This window comes from Giraffa tippelskirchi, chromosome 11, assembly GCF_054371585.1.
Source record: "Giraffa tippelskirchi isolate mGirTip1 chromosome 11, T2T-mGirTip1v1.2.pri, whole genome shotgun sequence".
Lineage (NCBI taxonomy): Eukaryota > Metazoa > Chordata > Mammalia > Artiodactyla > Giraffidae > Giraffa > Giraffa tippelskirchi.
This window is the reverse complement of record NC_137285.1, coordinates 32,107,113-32,121,573: the sequence shown is the minus strand read 5'-3', so window position 1 is coordinate 32,121,573 and position 14,461 is coordinate 32,107,113. Positions and strand designations below refer to the sequence as shown.

The window sequence follows — 14,461 nt, the reverse complement described above, 5'->3', positions numbered from 1 at the left end:
AGTGATATCTTTGAGCTCTTCTGTAAAAGTAACCCCCCCACCCACCCAACAAATGCAAGGTATTAGCTACTTGATGAAGGTAAGAATATGCCAGAGAAGATCAGTTGATAACTTGGAGAATCAGAAAAGTTCATCAGGATACCACCTGAGGCCAGCTTAAAGGAGGGCAGGCCCTGCACACACCCTGAGCCTTTACAGCAACACTGCCCTTGAACCATTGATATAAAACTCCTCACCAAATCTCCTGGGTTGGGACACAGTTTTTCAGGGCATCCGCCTGCTGTGTTCCTTTTTGCCTGGCAAAGCAATACAACTCTTCTTTTCTACTTCATCCCAAACTCTGTCTCCAAGTTTCAATTCAGCACTGGTACACAGAGGCCAAGTTTTCAGCAACACTTGGTCTAAAAGGATTTTTAGGGAGTCAGGCAGCCAAGCACCCCAGAGTAAACTCAGCATTTGTTAGCATAGACTGTCTAATCAAACTGATACCTCAAGCCCCATAGTCTCAGACGTACAGAAACAATTGTTTACCCTAAATCGCAATGTTAGTATAAACTATCTGATCAAGGTGATTTCATGCTCCAAGACCTCAGACATGTAAAAATAATCATATCAAGCATAATATTCCAAGGACTCAGAACTCATTTTTCGTCTTTCCTGTGAATATGCAGGCCTGTGGAGTGAATCCTTTTTTGCACATGAGATAATGCAGATAAAGTGATTACAGAAGGTAGCAACTTCTACCTCCAGGACTGGAGACTCACTCCCTCTACATAGCTGGTGCTTAGATGGATTGGTGAGGTAGAGGTAGGGGAATGTGAACCTGGAGCTTGGAACCATTGAATGAGATGGAATTGCTTGGTCCTAGTCTTTTTGAAGGTCTGCAGCACAGCTGGTGCTGGAAGTGCCCAAAGAAAGTGGAGCTGCAGTATCCATGCTGTGGAACAACACTATTGAAAACTGAAAATAAGAAGTCTCAGGATATCCCTGGTGGTCCAGTTGTTAAGAATCCACCTTGCAACGTGGGTTCAATCCCTGGTCAGTGAACTAAGACCCCACATGTCACAGAGCAACTAAGCCCACGTGCTGCAACTATGGAGCCCACATGCTCCAGAGCCTGCTCCACAGCTAAAGACGCCACGAGCCACAGTGAAAAATCCCACATGGTGCAATGAAGATCCTGTGGGCCCTAAGACATGATGCAGCCAAAAATAAACCAATAAATAAATATTGTTTTTTTAAAACCTTTTTTAAAAACCTTAAATATTGCGTTTTTTAAAAAAGGCAGTCTCTTCTCTCCTCTTCCCACCATCTTGTTTGCCTCTAATGATTGTTTTAGTTATTTCTCTCTATTGCCTTCCTAGCAAAAGAGTCTGAAATTTAGTATGAAGTCTTCTACTCCAGCAGAGAGTTGATAGTAAATAACCATCACATTAATCTACAGAAAACTACTACTTAGCAATACAATCCTCTCAACTTAAACATTTTCTTACTTCTACACGAATGGTGTTTCCACTGTATCATGACAACAGAGTTGGCACCAGGAGTAATGAGACAGTGTGGTTTGGATCACCAAAGGAGTATACCCTTCCATTTTTACAGGAAAGGATCTTTAAAATTAGATTTTCTAATAAAATTAAAAATTGGGACAAAATACTAGAGATCTTGGATTCTTACCAACTTTTTTTATGACCTTAGTTGACTCACAATTATCCCTGGTTTCAGTATCCTTACGAACAAACCAAAAGATAGGAAATATGAGTTCATTTTCAAATTAATATCTGAAATAACCCAGTGAGGACTAGGAAACTCAATTTGGTAAACTGGGAATGCTTTGAATTCACATTCTTTTTAACTGTTCGGTATGAGTCGACCAGCTTCATTTGCCTTAATTAGAGCATGCTATGGAAAATTCAATTAGTCTTGGCTCTCCAGGTGGTGACTGGGGAGCAGAGAGATCAGGAGAGTACCACCTGCTCAGTATCACTCATGGATGCTTTCTTTTGCTAAAGATGAATGTCTTTATGTGAAAAGACCATCTGTTGTCATAACCTGCCCATGATCTGTCTATTTGGAGGCAATATATAATTGCTTTTGCTGCATATTAAAGACACGTTTGTCCAAGCCTCCACCTGTAAAATATCTTCAGGACATATTTACCTCTGTGTCAGTCCTTTGTTTGTGGAAAATAACTTCAATCCTTGAGTTTAGGTGATAGATAACATCATGCAAACAGACATAGAACTTGTTAAGTTTCCATAGTTTTGACACATTTGCCTCAATGTGAAGTCAGCATCTCTGAGTCTGGGCCTGGAGGATCAAGTTTCCTAAGCAATTGTGTTACCACAACGTTGTACAGTTTCATCTAATACAAATTCCCAGTTTCCTCTCACTAACGCATGGACCAGAACTCTTTACTCAAGTGGTTATTTTCTTCCATTCTAGATTCCTCATTGTGCATGTGCTTTAGAGGCTGGAGCTCTTTGTTGTAGTAACTTATTCCTAGAAAAATAATTACTCCATGATTGACTTGAAAGATAAATGTATTGCATACTGCACAGGATTTTAATACATTTCTTGTGTGGTATCAAATTCTCAACTCCCTCCTTCTCACTCCAGTAGTAACTTGGAACCTCTTTGTCTAATTTCATCTCATAATTAACAGGTGACACATGCAGAATTGATTTCTGAATCACTGATGACAAAGAGAACAAAATTGAAAAATATTGTTTATGTTTTCATATCAACCATATGTTTCAATTTTTTAAAGTGGTGGTAAAATGGTATTCTTCCAAAGGCCTGGTTTAAATTCTTGTCACTATAGCATTTTCAAGATTTATTTCATAGTTTAAAAATGATTTGTATAAATTATTTTGAAGAAGTTTCGTGACACATCATTTTTAAACTAAAGAGGGCATTTTGCTATCGCCAACTATAAGACATGTTGCTAAACCACACTGTCTTTACTTTTCAGATTTGGATTTTATATAGAAACATGTTAAAACATTGTTATATTCAGTAGTCAATTCTTAACTTCAACAAAGACAAAGCAAATTGACGTGTGATAGTCGTAATCTCTTATCTCTTAGTTACTAGATAGTGATTGTGCTTGGCACATAAGGGACCTGGTAGGAATTTGCCTTCTCTCTTGGTATGTAGGTTAGTGTCTTCCTTGATGAAACAGGATATAAGTTTAGAAGAGATGTTGAATGTTTTTAAGAGAAGAATGATTGGTTTCTAGTTTTGAAGCAAATTTAAGTCTTAATTTTCTGTTTTTAATAGCTCTTGGACCCTTTTCCACTGTAAGGATGCATCCCTTTATTATATCAATGTTGAGCTTCTATGTAGGTTCTTGAAAACTATGCTTTGTATCACTAACCTGGCTGGAGTCTTTCTCTGTCATTCACACATTTCTTGTTTTCTAAAAAGCACTGTGAATTTTTCTTTTTTTCTAAAAAACATTGAGATAAAACTTCAACTTGATATTAGATAAACCTGATTTTTATAACAAACTATATATGAAAATTATACTCTCTTTGTTTTTTATCATTTTAACTATTTTAATCATTTAACTTCTATTGTCTTTTTAGTTAATTGCGTCTTTTGGATAATTTTTTTCTTCCTTATACGTCCACCTAATTCTTTCCAACTCTTCAAGCTCTAAAGCATCATAAGGCATTTCTTCAGCAGAAATTATGAAAAAAAATTTTATGAAAAAATAACAGATGTTGTCTTTCTGCAAGCTTTCCATCATGTTTTGTTCACTCTTCATCTCTTTTTCAGTCAGTGTACTTCTCATCTTCATTTTCCTAATGGCTAAGTAATTTTTTGTTATTATACTTTCCCTTACATCAAATCACATCAAAGTAATTTTTATATTAAAAAGACTTTAAAAGCATATCTTTTTCTTTTTTTATTTTTAAGCTACATTCAGGGTTTAAGACTTACAGTTAGCTTTTAAATTGTGCTTTTAAGAATTAAGGTAAATCAAATGGGAAAGTGACAGGCAGATAGAAACAGACAGATATGCTCCCTTAGCATTTAAGACTGTGTAGCTCTAACAGAGAATCTAACTTTTTTATCCAAACTCATTGATGTCATTGAAGGGACTTTGGTATTTTAATTTCATCAAAGAAAACAATCCATAAATACATTATTTTGTGTACAAATTTAGGTGATGCCATCTGTGGTTTCTCCTCTCAATGGATTCATAACATAATGTATATACAGTATTTGTATACAGTTTTACAAATGTGAACAGATATAATTCTCACTCACTGGGTGGCCCTCTCATGTTCTTGGAAATGAACTATTGATTTTCTTTTTTTCTACAATTACATTAAGCCTCTCCGGCACTATGTGTGTGTTCAAAGTGTTATCTTTATATTATATCATTTAAACATAAGTTTTTCATTCATAACATATGAATTTCATAGAGATCCTTTGGTTCCCTTTCTGATTCACTCAACTCTTGGTTGAAGATCTCCTATTATATTGTCTTATATCAAGCAGTTCTTACTTGTCAGATGGGGAAGAAAGCTAATAATAATAAACTCTAGAATGAAGCTAGAGAATAGCAAGATTAAGTAACTTAAAAAATAATATAGTTGAATTCAACTTATCTGATGGTTTAATGTCTATTATCACATATCCATAAAAGGTTTGACAAGATCCAAGCTTGAAGACATCTAGAGAAGGAAAACAACCAGGGAAGAACACATGTTTTCTTTCACACTGACTCAAACTCTTGCCACACTGCTACTTCTGCTAGCTGTACTGTTTCTAGCTCTTTGAACCTAACAAAACAATGCCAATTCTTGCTTCATTTGGCAGACACCCTTATAAATATTTGAGAAAAAAATGTACTGTATTCTTTTTGTACACAAATCTTTTCAAAAAACCTTTTCAAATTTAAATAACTACACATCATGTTTTTAAATCCACTCATCATTCTATTCCCAATCTTCTGCAAGAAGCTCTGTGATCAGCAAAGTTGAGCTGAACTATTTCTTCCATTAAAAACATTTGTTTTTCTGTCACTGAAAGCCTGATGCCATACTGACTTTACTTATACTTAATTACAGGCTGTGCTTAGTTGCTAAGTCATGTCCAACTCTTTGCAACCCTATGGAGTATAGCCTGCTAGACTCCTCTGTCCATGGGATTCTCCAGGCAAGAATACTGGAGTGGGTTGCCTTGCCCTCCTCCAGGTGATCTTCCCCATTCAGGGTTTAACCCTGCATGTCTCTTGTCTCCTACACTGGCAGGTGGGTTTTTTTATCACTAGTGCCACCTGGGAAGCCCTAATTACATGGTAGTCTTATATTGTACTTAGCCCACTAAGCACCATGTTTGGCTCAATGATGTCCCCCTCCCTAAAGGTATCACATCCTAATCCTCCAAACCTGTGGATGTGTTATTTTATATGGAAAAGAGGCTCTGCAGCGGGATGAGCTAAGGAATTTGAGATGTAGAGATTATCCTGGATTATCTGTTTGGGCCCAGTGTAATCACAGGATCCTTATTAGAGGGAGGCAGTGGGATCATAGTCAGAGAAGGAGATGTCACCTCAGAGGCAGAAGTCAGAGAGATGTTGTTGCTGGAAGGGGATATAGGCACTCCCTAGAAGCTGGAATACGGAAGGTAAGGATGCTGTTTTTATCCTTGGCAAGAAAAAAATTGGACTTCTAACCTCTGAACTGTAACATAATAATTCTGTATTTTTAAAGCTATTAAGTTTATGATAATTTGCTATAATTTGTTATAATAAATTATAATTTACTATTTGCACTAATAATATAATTTGTTATTTGCACTGATAGAAAACTAATATAATTCCTAAAGCATCTTCATCCATGCTTCTAAATCATATGGTACTTAGGCAATTGATTCTTAGGAGTCCCATAAAATAAATTATATTCACTCCTTTAAAATTATAGATTGTTAGATTGATATCATTTATTCATTCTTGCAATGCATTTTAATGTTGGTATTTACTTCAATTACTCGCCTTATCATCTTTGTTCCTCCTAGAACTTGGTATGGAGAAGGCAATGGCACCCCACTCCAGTACTCTTGCCTGGAAAATCCCATGGATGGAGGAGCCTGGTAGGCTGCAGTCCATGGGGTCGCTAAGAGTCGGACACGACTGAGCGACTTCACTTTCCCTTTCACTTTGATGCACTGGAGAAGGAAATGGCAACCCACTCCAGTGTTCTTGCCTGGAGAATCCCAGGGCCGGGGGAGCCTGGTGGGCTGCTGTCTGTGGGGTCGCACCGAGTTGGACACGACTGAAGTGACTTAGCAGCAGCAGCAGCAGAACTTGGTAAGCATCCCAATGTTACTGTAATACTGGGATGAATGTTCATTTTTCATTATCTACCACCTGCCTTGATTGGTCTCTGCCTCTGAGGAAGGACATGGCTATTAGCTACTGCTATATCCTCCTTCTTCTCTTTATAGCACAGAGCTGAGTTCTAGCTTCTTTCATTCTAACTATATTGGTGAAATAAGAATAAAGAAGAGTGGACTATTTTCCATTTGGAATCTAAGAATCTAGAATCACATAAAAATACAGGCTTACCATCCAATTTACCAAAATTCCAACTACAAGATAGTATGGCTCAAAGGAGAATGTTCTGTAAATAAAATAAAATATCTGAAATGAAACATAAGAATTGATGTACAACTTGAACTAATCATGTGCTATCTGTCAAGCACAATAAGATGCATTTTTATGAGTTATCATGTTTAATTCCTACACCCTCCACTCTATTTGATGTTTATTATCTTTATATATGAAATTACTAACCTATGGTTAGACAATAATTTGTCTAACAATCACATACCTATCTATAAGTGTTGGAAGTGGAAATCAAGTCCTCTTGATATTTTATCTTTTATTAGTATACTATTATTAACATAATCTTACAAATAAAAAGACTTTAAATATGTCACTATCAAGATTTCTCCATAAGCAAGAGAATTGATATATTTATTCCAAGTAAATTCTGGGATTTTTAATTTGGAATCTGCAATGGAATAAAACATATTTTTCAAAACACAGAAATATCAGCAAAGCAAAACAGAGAAATCACCATTGCTTACATTTTTATGATCTTGTTGACAAATTGTTGGTCAGTTGATGAGCTCTCACTCAAGTCTTTACTCCTTTGCTGACCTAAATATCTTAGGTGAAAAACATTTCTTTTAGTATCATTCTGGATTAAAAGTTTTACACTGACATGCACATTGAAGAACAAAACGTATTCCCTGAACAGAATTGTCATCAATATCAATTTAAAAAGGATAAGCCTTTATCTTTGAAATGTTCATGTCACTGTAATTATCATCTTTAATTTTTGGAGATAGAATTTAAATTTTAAAAAATAGATGTAGTGTTACACAGGGTCAGATACTATTAGGTATATTCCAGGAACAATTAGTTGCTATGCAACAGACTTCAAACAGTAACTGAAAATAATTTTTTTTACAAAATAATGTTTTTATATTCTGGCTAGATAAGCTATGCATGTATAAATAAGCATTCATTCTTACCCAAATTATGATCTTAATTGCCTGTCCCTTTAATGATACCTTAGACAAAAAAGGAAGAATGCTCTGACAATGAAGCCTATATCATTATAAGCTTTAAATGTATTTGTCTATACAAAGACAGAAGTTGGCAGTTGAGCTAGCAGTATTTGATGTTTGTTTGTCACCCCTCCCTGAGAAGTTCAATACACTACAAAAAAAATTATCTTTCCTACAAAGTAAAACCTCTTTAACAAAATATAAACCACATAAACTTGTTAATATTATTACCAACTCAAAATATGTATTTGCTGATGAAAGAAGTAGAAATATATGGTTACTGTTCAGTATTATTGAAATAAGCAACAATTTAGTTCAGAGGAATACAAGCAAATCCATTTAAGGGTCAAGATTTGCTGAAAAATGAGGTATTGATTCTCAGTATGAGGATGTGTGTAAGACACTTCAGCTTCTGCTCTGAAATCAGATGCCCTGTTTCTCTCATCTGAAGATGTATTCTAGACATACCTTCACAACCGTAGTAATCAATTTCATACCTAACTATTGTGTCAGCATGATGGTAACTTCAGAAATGATTACAAAGGTAGTTCCCTCCTTTTCTCTTATTGACAGTGATTTTTATTCCTGGGAAAAATGAATCATACACTGTTATGTAATTTTGTTTCTTCTAAAAAGCCCACGTATTTTGTAAACATATAAGAATGGCCCTATTTGCTCCACTGTACTTATATGTGCTATGTTCATGAATAATAGGATAGGATTAAAATACTTGTAAAAATACATTAATTATAGATATTTTCCCTTTAAATTTTCTGTAATTTATTGGTTAGTGTCTATCATGTTTGATTTCTACAGTGATTAGTCTGAAGCAGATAAAGTGATATAAAATTGCTTTATACATAAATTGCATTTGATGAATCAAATAATGATGGAAGCCAGATATAGTTTGAATTTTAGGGTTGTCAGTGTTCAGTCGCCAAGTCATGTCCGATTCTTTGTGACCCTATGGACTGCAGAATCAGTGATGTCATCCAACCATATCATCCTCTGTCACCCCTGTCTTCTCTTTCTGCTTTCAATCATTCCCATCATCAAGGTCTTTTCCAATGAATTGACTATTCATAACAGGTGGTCAAAGTATTGGAGATTCAGCTTCAGCATCAGTCCTTCCAATGAATATTCAGGGTGGATTTCCTTTAAGATTGATTGGCTTGATCTCCTGCTAGCCAAGGGACTCTCAAAAGTCTTTTCCAGCATCACAGTTCAACAGCATCAGTTCTTTGGTGTTCTGCCTTCTTTACAGTCCAACTCTCACATCATGCATGACTACCGGAAAGACCACAGCCTCGACTATACTTTGACTTTGTCGGCAAAGGGTATATAATCATAAAAGTTCAAAGAGAGTGACACCTTTTTGATTGTTTTGTCAAGATGGCCTTAGAAGGATTACCAGCTCATTCTAAAAGATTCGAATGGACAGAATGTTCCTATTATGGGGAACTACACGACAAAAATGTTGGATCAAGAAAGAGAAACCATGCCTGGGAGCTGTAGATAAATTATCTTTCTTAGAATGAAATATTCATTTTGATTAACAGGGGGTGACATGATTGAAAAGACTGGAAATAGAAAGATTGGACTTTGTAGGACTTTGATGTAAAGTAAGCTTGCTAAGGTGGTGCTAATGGTAAAGAACCCACCTGCCAATGCAGGAGACATAAGAGGCATGGTTTGATCCCTAGATCAGAAAAAATCTCCTGGAGCAGGTCAAAACAACCCACTCCAGTATTCTTGCCTGGAGAATCCTGTGGGCAGAGGAGGCTGGGGGGCTAAGGTGCACAGAGTCTCAAAAAACCAGACATGACTGAAGTGACTTAGCACGCACAAGAGCTTCATGATTATTCAGAAGAAAAAAGGAACAGAAAAGGGGTAGGAAAGAAGGGAGGAAGGAAGAACAGAGGGAAGGAAAGAGGAAGGAAGGAAGAAAGAAAAAATTGGGGGAGAAAAGACACCAGAGAACATAAACTGTGTGCATGAATCTTGCTGTCTGTCAGGCACTACGACAGGTACTTTAATATGATCTAATATAATGCACATGATCAGCATAAATAATTTCATCTACACTACAAATTTTGTTTAAATTAAGAGAAATTATATAGTGTGCCTAAGCCACAGTATGAATAAAAATAATGCTTTGAGTTTCAGTTGTAACTGTATATCCTGAGCTGTTTGGTTGTGGCATACTAGCCTCCCTGTAACGTGTAGGTCAGAAGGCTTTTCAAGTGTGAGATAATAGAACCTGCAATGATATTAATGACAGCTTGTCCGACTGTATCGTCATGTCAGCATGTAACACATTTCATTTTCCTAAACTTCTAACAGATATTAGGAAAAATGCATTAAATCAAAAGGCAAAACCTGCTGTAACTCAGTATAGCTGATGGTGGCTTTAGAAAATCTTCATCAAATGAGTATTTAGCATAAGGGCCAACCTCCTCAGAGATTTCACAGAGTTGATTAAAAGTGACAATTTTTTTTAACATAACCATCTGCTCAGATAAACAAAGAATAATATCCTGATCTGTACTCAGATGCTCCTGGTTATCTATCTTGTTTATTAGTTCAAGACCTTTGGGATTTTCTCAAAGTTTTTTCTGAGTTAAGAGGCCAGACAACTCTCCTTTGATTTCATTGTCTCATTGTCACCATTGTCTTAAAAAATATATTCAGAGTAAAAACCAGAGCAATAAATAGAGAAGATAAAGAGATGTATTCCAAATGTGACTGATTCCCCAATTTATACCAAGATGGGAGGCAAAGTTCTTCCTACATAGCTCCACCAAAGCCTGTAAAGGTCATGGAAGTCTGAAGATGACTTCCTTCTGAGAGTTTGGGGTCACATACAGACAAAACTTATGGGGTTCCCCACTTTTCAGGAGACACTAGAGCCTGGTCCACAGAATCACATCTTGCCACAACCTCTTCCACATTTTCTATTTCCAACAATTCATTCCCAAGATGACTAGAACCTATTTCTATTCCTTTTCTTGTCCAAATAGAATTATTTAAAACTATACCTATTTTCAAAGGAATTACCAATTGAGATTCAACTCTATGTTATTCCTATTTGCAATAAATTGCCATATTTTTTTCTTAATAAGTATCTTTACTTCACTTTAGATCAATACTAGATAGTGCATCAGAATATAAATGAGTGCTGCTCCACAGATAATAAAGTTGCAGGAGACATCTTCCTTTCCTTCTGAATAAAGGGGAAAAGCAAATTACATGAAGGTATCATATTTCTTAATATCATACTTGCCTTTCTAAAGGCAAATAGTCAAATAGATAATCATTTCAGTCAAGCAAGCAGAACTCCTTTGATTTGTAACTCAACACTTATATAAAATATGTAAGATCATTGACTAGTTGCTTTCTGAAACTCTCTCTGGCCTGCTTTTAAGATATTGCTGGTCTCTCTCTCTATCTGATTACTCTTCCTCAAGGGATTTAATAAATTTTTATTTATACATATTCCCTTAAATGTGTTTTTCTTCCCCTGCCATAATCTATCTTATACCCTCATTTCATCTTTCTAGACATATATTCCTTGAATCACAAACCAGCCACATACCTTCACATGCAACCAAGAAGCTACTGAATTCAAATTGACATCTCTATTCTAAATCACTCTCCGGAGCTCCATTTGTATATTTCCATCTTGTCTTGGATATCCCATGGATAGTTCAGACCCAACAGGTTATATTCATTTGGGGATATTTCCATAGCTTGTATGAAGAAATTATATTTATCACTTGACATATCTGTTTGATTATTTTTCCTCCTGCCCATTAGAACATCAACTTTCAAGGAGCAATGGCATGATTCTCAGCTCATATTTACAATCAAAAATAATTCTGATATAGCAGAGATGAAGAGAGAAGACATCCATAATAAAAAGAAAGTGGTAGACCGTACCCAATGGCATCTAGGAATATCAGGTGATGTTACAACTTACACATTTACCTCCAGGAGCAGGTGACATCTAATGATTAATTCCACTGTCACTTTCAACCACTAAAAACAAAGGCAACTGATTACCAAGAAGATGAAAGAAATCACAATTTTTCTATTTTAATGCACAACCTGATTAAATATGAGAGCTGGAACAACAACAAAAAATAAATGTAGAGAAAGAGAGGAAAATACAGTAAAATCCAAAGGAAAAGTCTGTGAAAATGTTCATGTTTATTCAGCATTATATAATGACTGGCATATTTTCTTACTTATAGCCTTGTGTCTAGAGGCTATGGTCTAGCACTTAGAATGGAAAATAATTGCATTTCAGAAAGCTAAATATTTAAGTAGAAAACAAGAAACTCCCTGTTATCTCTGAATACCGGAGAAGCATTAAAGGAGCAATAATGAAACAAGAGGGCTGATGTGTCACAGGTTAATGAATTGCTGGTCTAGATAGTTCAATCAAAGGAGGCCAATATTGATGTGCCTTTGGAAAGACAGATGGGATATTGCATGTGCCATTCAATGTAATGAACTGTCAGAGAAAAAAAGAAATCTCCAGGATGTGTATAATCATTTATGAGCAGTGGAAGAAGAAACTAAATTATAAGATGTATTTCAATTCAGCTGGGAAGGAAACAAAAACACTTTTTGTGTATCCCCCCCAAAAAAGTAATTTTTTTTTAATAATCAGGTATTTTACAAAAATTAGCTGTTTTCCAAAAGTGACTCATGTGTTGAATCTGAATACATGAATACAATCTGATGATCTCATTATATTTCACGTACAGAAAAGGAGTTTTAATTCACTAATAAAAAAGCTGTGTGTGGAGGAGGGTAGCAGATTTTGGTCAATGCAGGAAGGATGAAATCTAAATCTGAACAATCCAGGGATAAAACACAGATCCAGGACTATGTCTGAGTTATCTTCGCATCTTGAATGCTTAGCACAGAATGTAGTTAAAACACTCAATACATATTTGAATAAATGAATGAGGACGTCAGAATTCTATAAAAAAGAATTAAGGCATTTTAGCAAAACTGTGTGTCAAAGAGTTTTACATTTATAGTTATATATGTATTTCTTATTTGTGTTAATTCTTGACAACCCTGGAAGGTAGGTGTGATGCCCTTGTTCAAAAGAGAAGTGAGGTCCAGGAAGATAACAGTAGTTTCCCAAAGTCAACATCAACATAGCTTGCTGGCAGAACTGTGTAGGAGCACAGCCTCTATTATCTAATTTTCTAGCTGATTTAAATTCCCTTTCGCTCTCTCTTTCTCTCTCTCACTAAACTGTTATAAAGCTCCCTGAAGATTGGCATGGTAGGAAATATTTTACAACAGCCATCCTTAGCACTCCAAGTAAGCCAGTTTCCTTGGTGACATCATCAGATTAAATGAAATGGGAACTAAGTTCTAAGTATATGACCAGAAGTTTAATGTTTTTCTTAAATTGGAGGTCAGTGTAAAATTAAGGAAGATATTACTTGGCATTTTTATTGCAAGTATATCTTTCCTCCTCTTCTACCCACCCTCTGTGGAAATTATATACTCAACTTGATTTCAACATTTAGTAAAACAGCTGTGAAATAGGATACTATTTCACAGTAGGTTAATGAAAAGAGATGTCCATTGCAGAAAAAAATATGCAGTAACCAAGGAAGCTACTAGGACTGACCAAAAAAGATGTGACTGGGGAATTGCTCTAAGTCAGTTGTGTTCCAAGGGCTGATGTCAGCAGGAGAATCCAGTACTTTTTAATCCTTACCGTTACATTTTCCTAAATTTCAACCCAGAATTTATGACCTTGTACTCACCACCCTCAACATATGGACACTACCCTCTCAAGAGCTTCATGCGTTCCTTGGCCAGCAGATGGTAGAGCTAGGATTTGGTTCTATGATGTAGGAAGTGAATTTTTCCATTAAAAATATTGTTAATCAAGGCATGTAATTCATTTGAAAAAATTGATTAAATATCATGTGCCAGACACTGTTCTGGGTATGGGATATATAGAGTGAAAAAAAAAAAGACAAAAGCTCTTTTTTATAGTAATATAATTGCTTTAAAATGTTACTTTGGCTTCCACTGTAAAACAAAGTGAACCTTCTTTCCATCCCTATAGGTCATCACAGAGCACCGAGTTGAGCTCCCCATGCTAAACAGCAGCTTCCCACTAGCTATCTATTTTACAGATGGTAATGTGTATATGTCAATGCTCCTCTCTAAGATCATCCCAGAAGATGACTCCTCTCCTCCCTCTGTGTCCACAAGTCCGTTCTGTACGTTTGCATCTGTATTCCTGCTCTGACTTCAGGGAGCAGACATTCCAACTGGACAGGAAAGATAGCACTAAGTTGTATCCAACTCTTGCGATCCCATGAACTGTAGCCTGCCCCACTTCTCTATCCATGGGATTCTCCAGGCAAGAATACTGGAGTGGATTGCCATTTCCTTCTCCAGGGGAACTTCCCAACCCAGGAATTGAACCCAGATCTCCCACATTGCAGGCAGATACTTTACCAACTGAGCTACACAGAGAGCCCGAAGAAGACAGTAAAGAAACCAAGTAAAGAGGATGGAAAAGATCAAAATGGAGCTGTGAATAGGTACAATTTAGAACAGGCTCTTCAGGGAAAGGCTGAGGAATAAGCTGCCCTGTGGATAAAGGCTTGCCATAAGCAGGGCCTGAGCCCTGTGATTAGCTAATGAAAAGATATTTCAGCCAGGAGAAACAGAACATGCAAATCTGACATGAAATGATGTTGGTTGTATTTAGTAAGAGCAAGGAGGTGGGTGTATCTGGATATAATGACCAAGGAAGTGGTGAGATGAGACAATCATAGAAAGGTAAGATCAGGGTTTATGTCTCCCCAATATTCATACA

General features: G+C 36.2%; 1 long non-coding RNA gene across 2 annotated transcripts in view; it reads right to left on the bottom strand.

The window, feature by feature from the left end:
* The window catches only part of LOC145526902 (uncharacterized), a 153,594-nt gene that overhangs the window by 133,727 nt on the left and 5,406 nt on the right, over positions 1–14,461 (bottom strand). Inside the window, exons 4-5 of one of the 2 annotated variants that reach the window (XR_014069287.1) lie at positions 8,091–8,178; positions 7,108–7,188 (exon numbers count right to left, since the gene is read on the bottom strand). The exons of the other annotated variant lie outside the window; for it this stretch is intronic. This is a non-coding gene — a long non-coding RNA (uncharacterized LOC145526902). The remainder of the gene's footprint in view (positions 1–7,107; positions 7,189–8,090; positions 8,179–14,461) is intronic. 2 annotated transcript variants of the gene reach the window in all.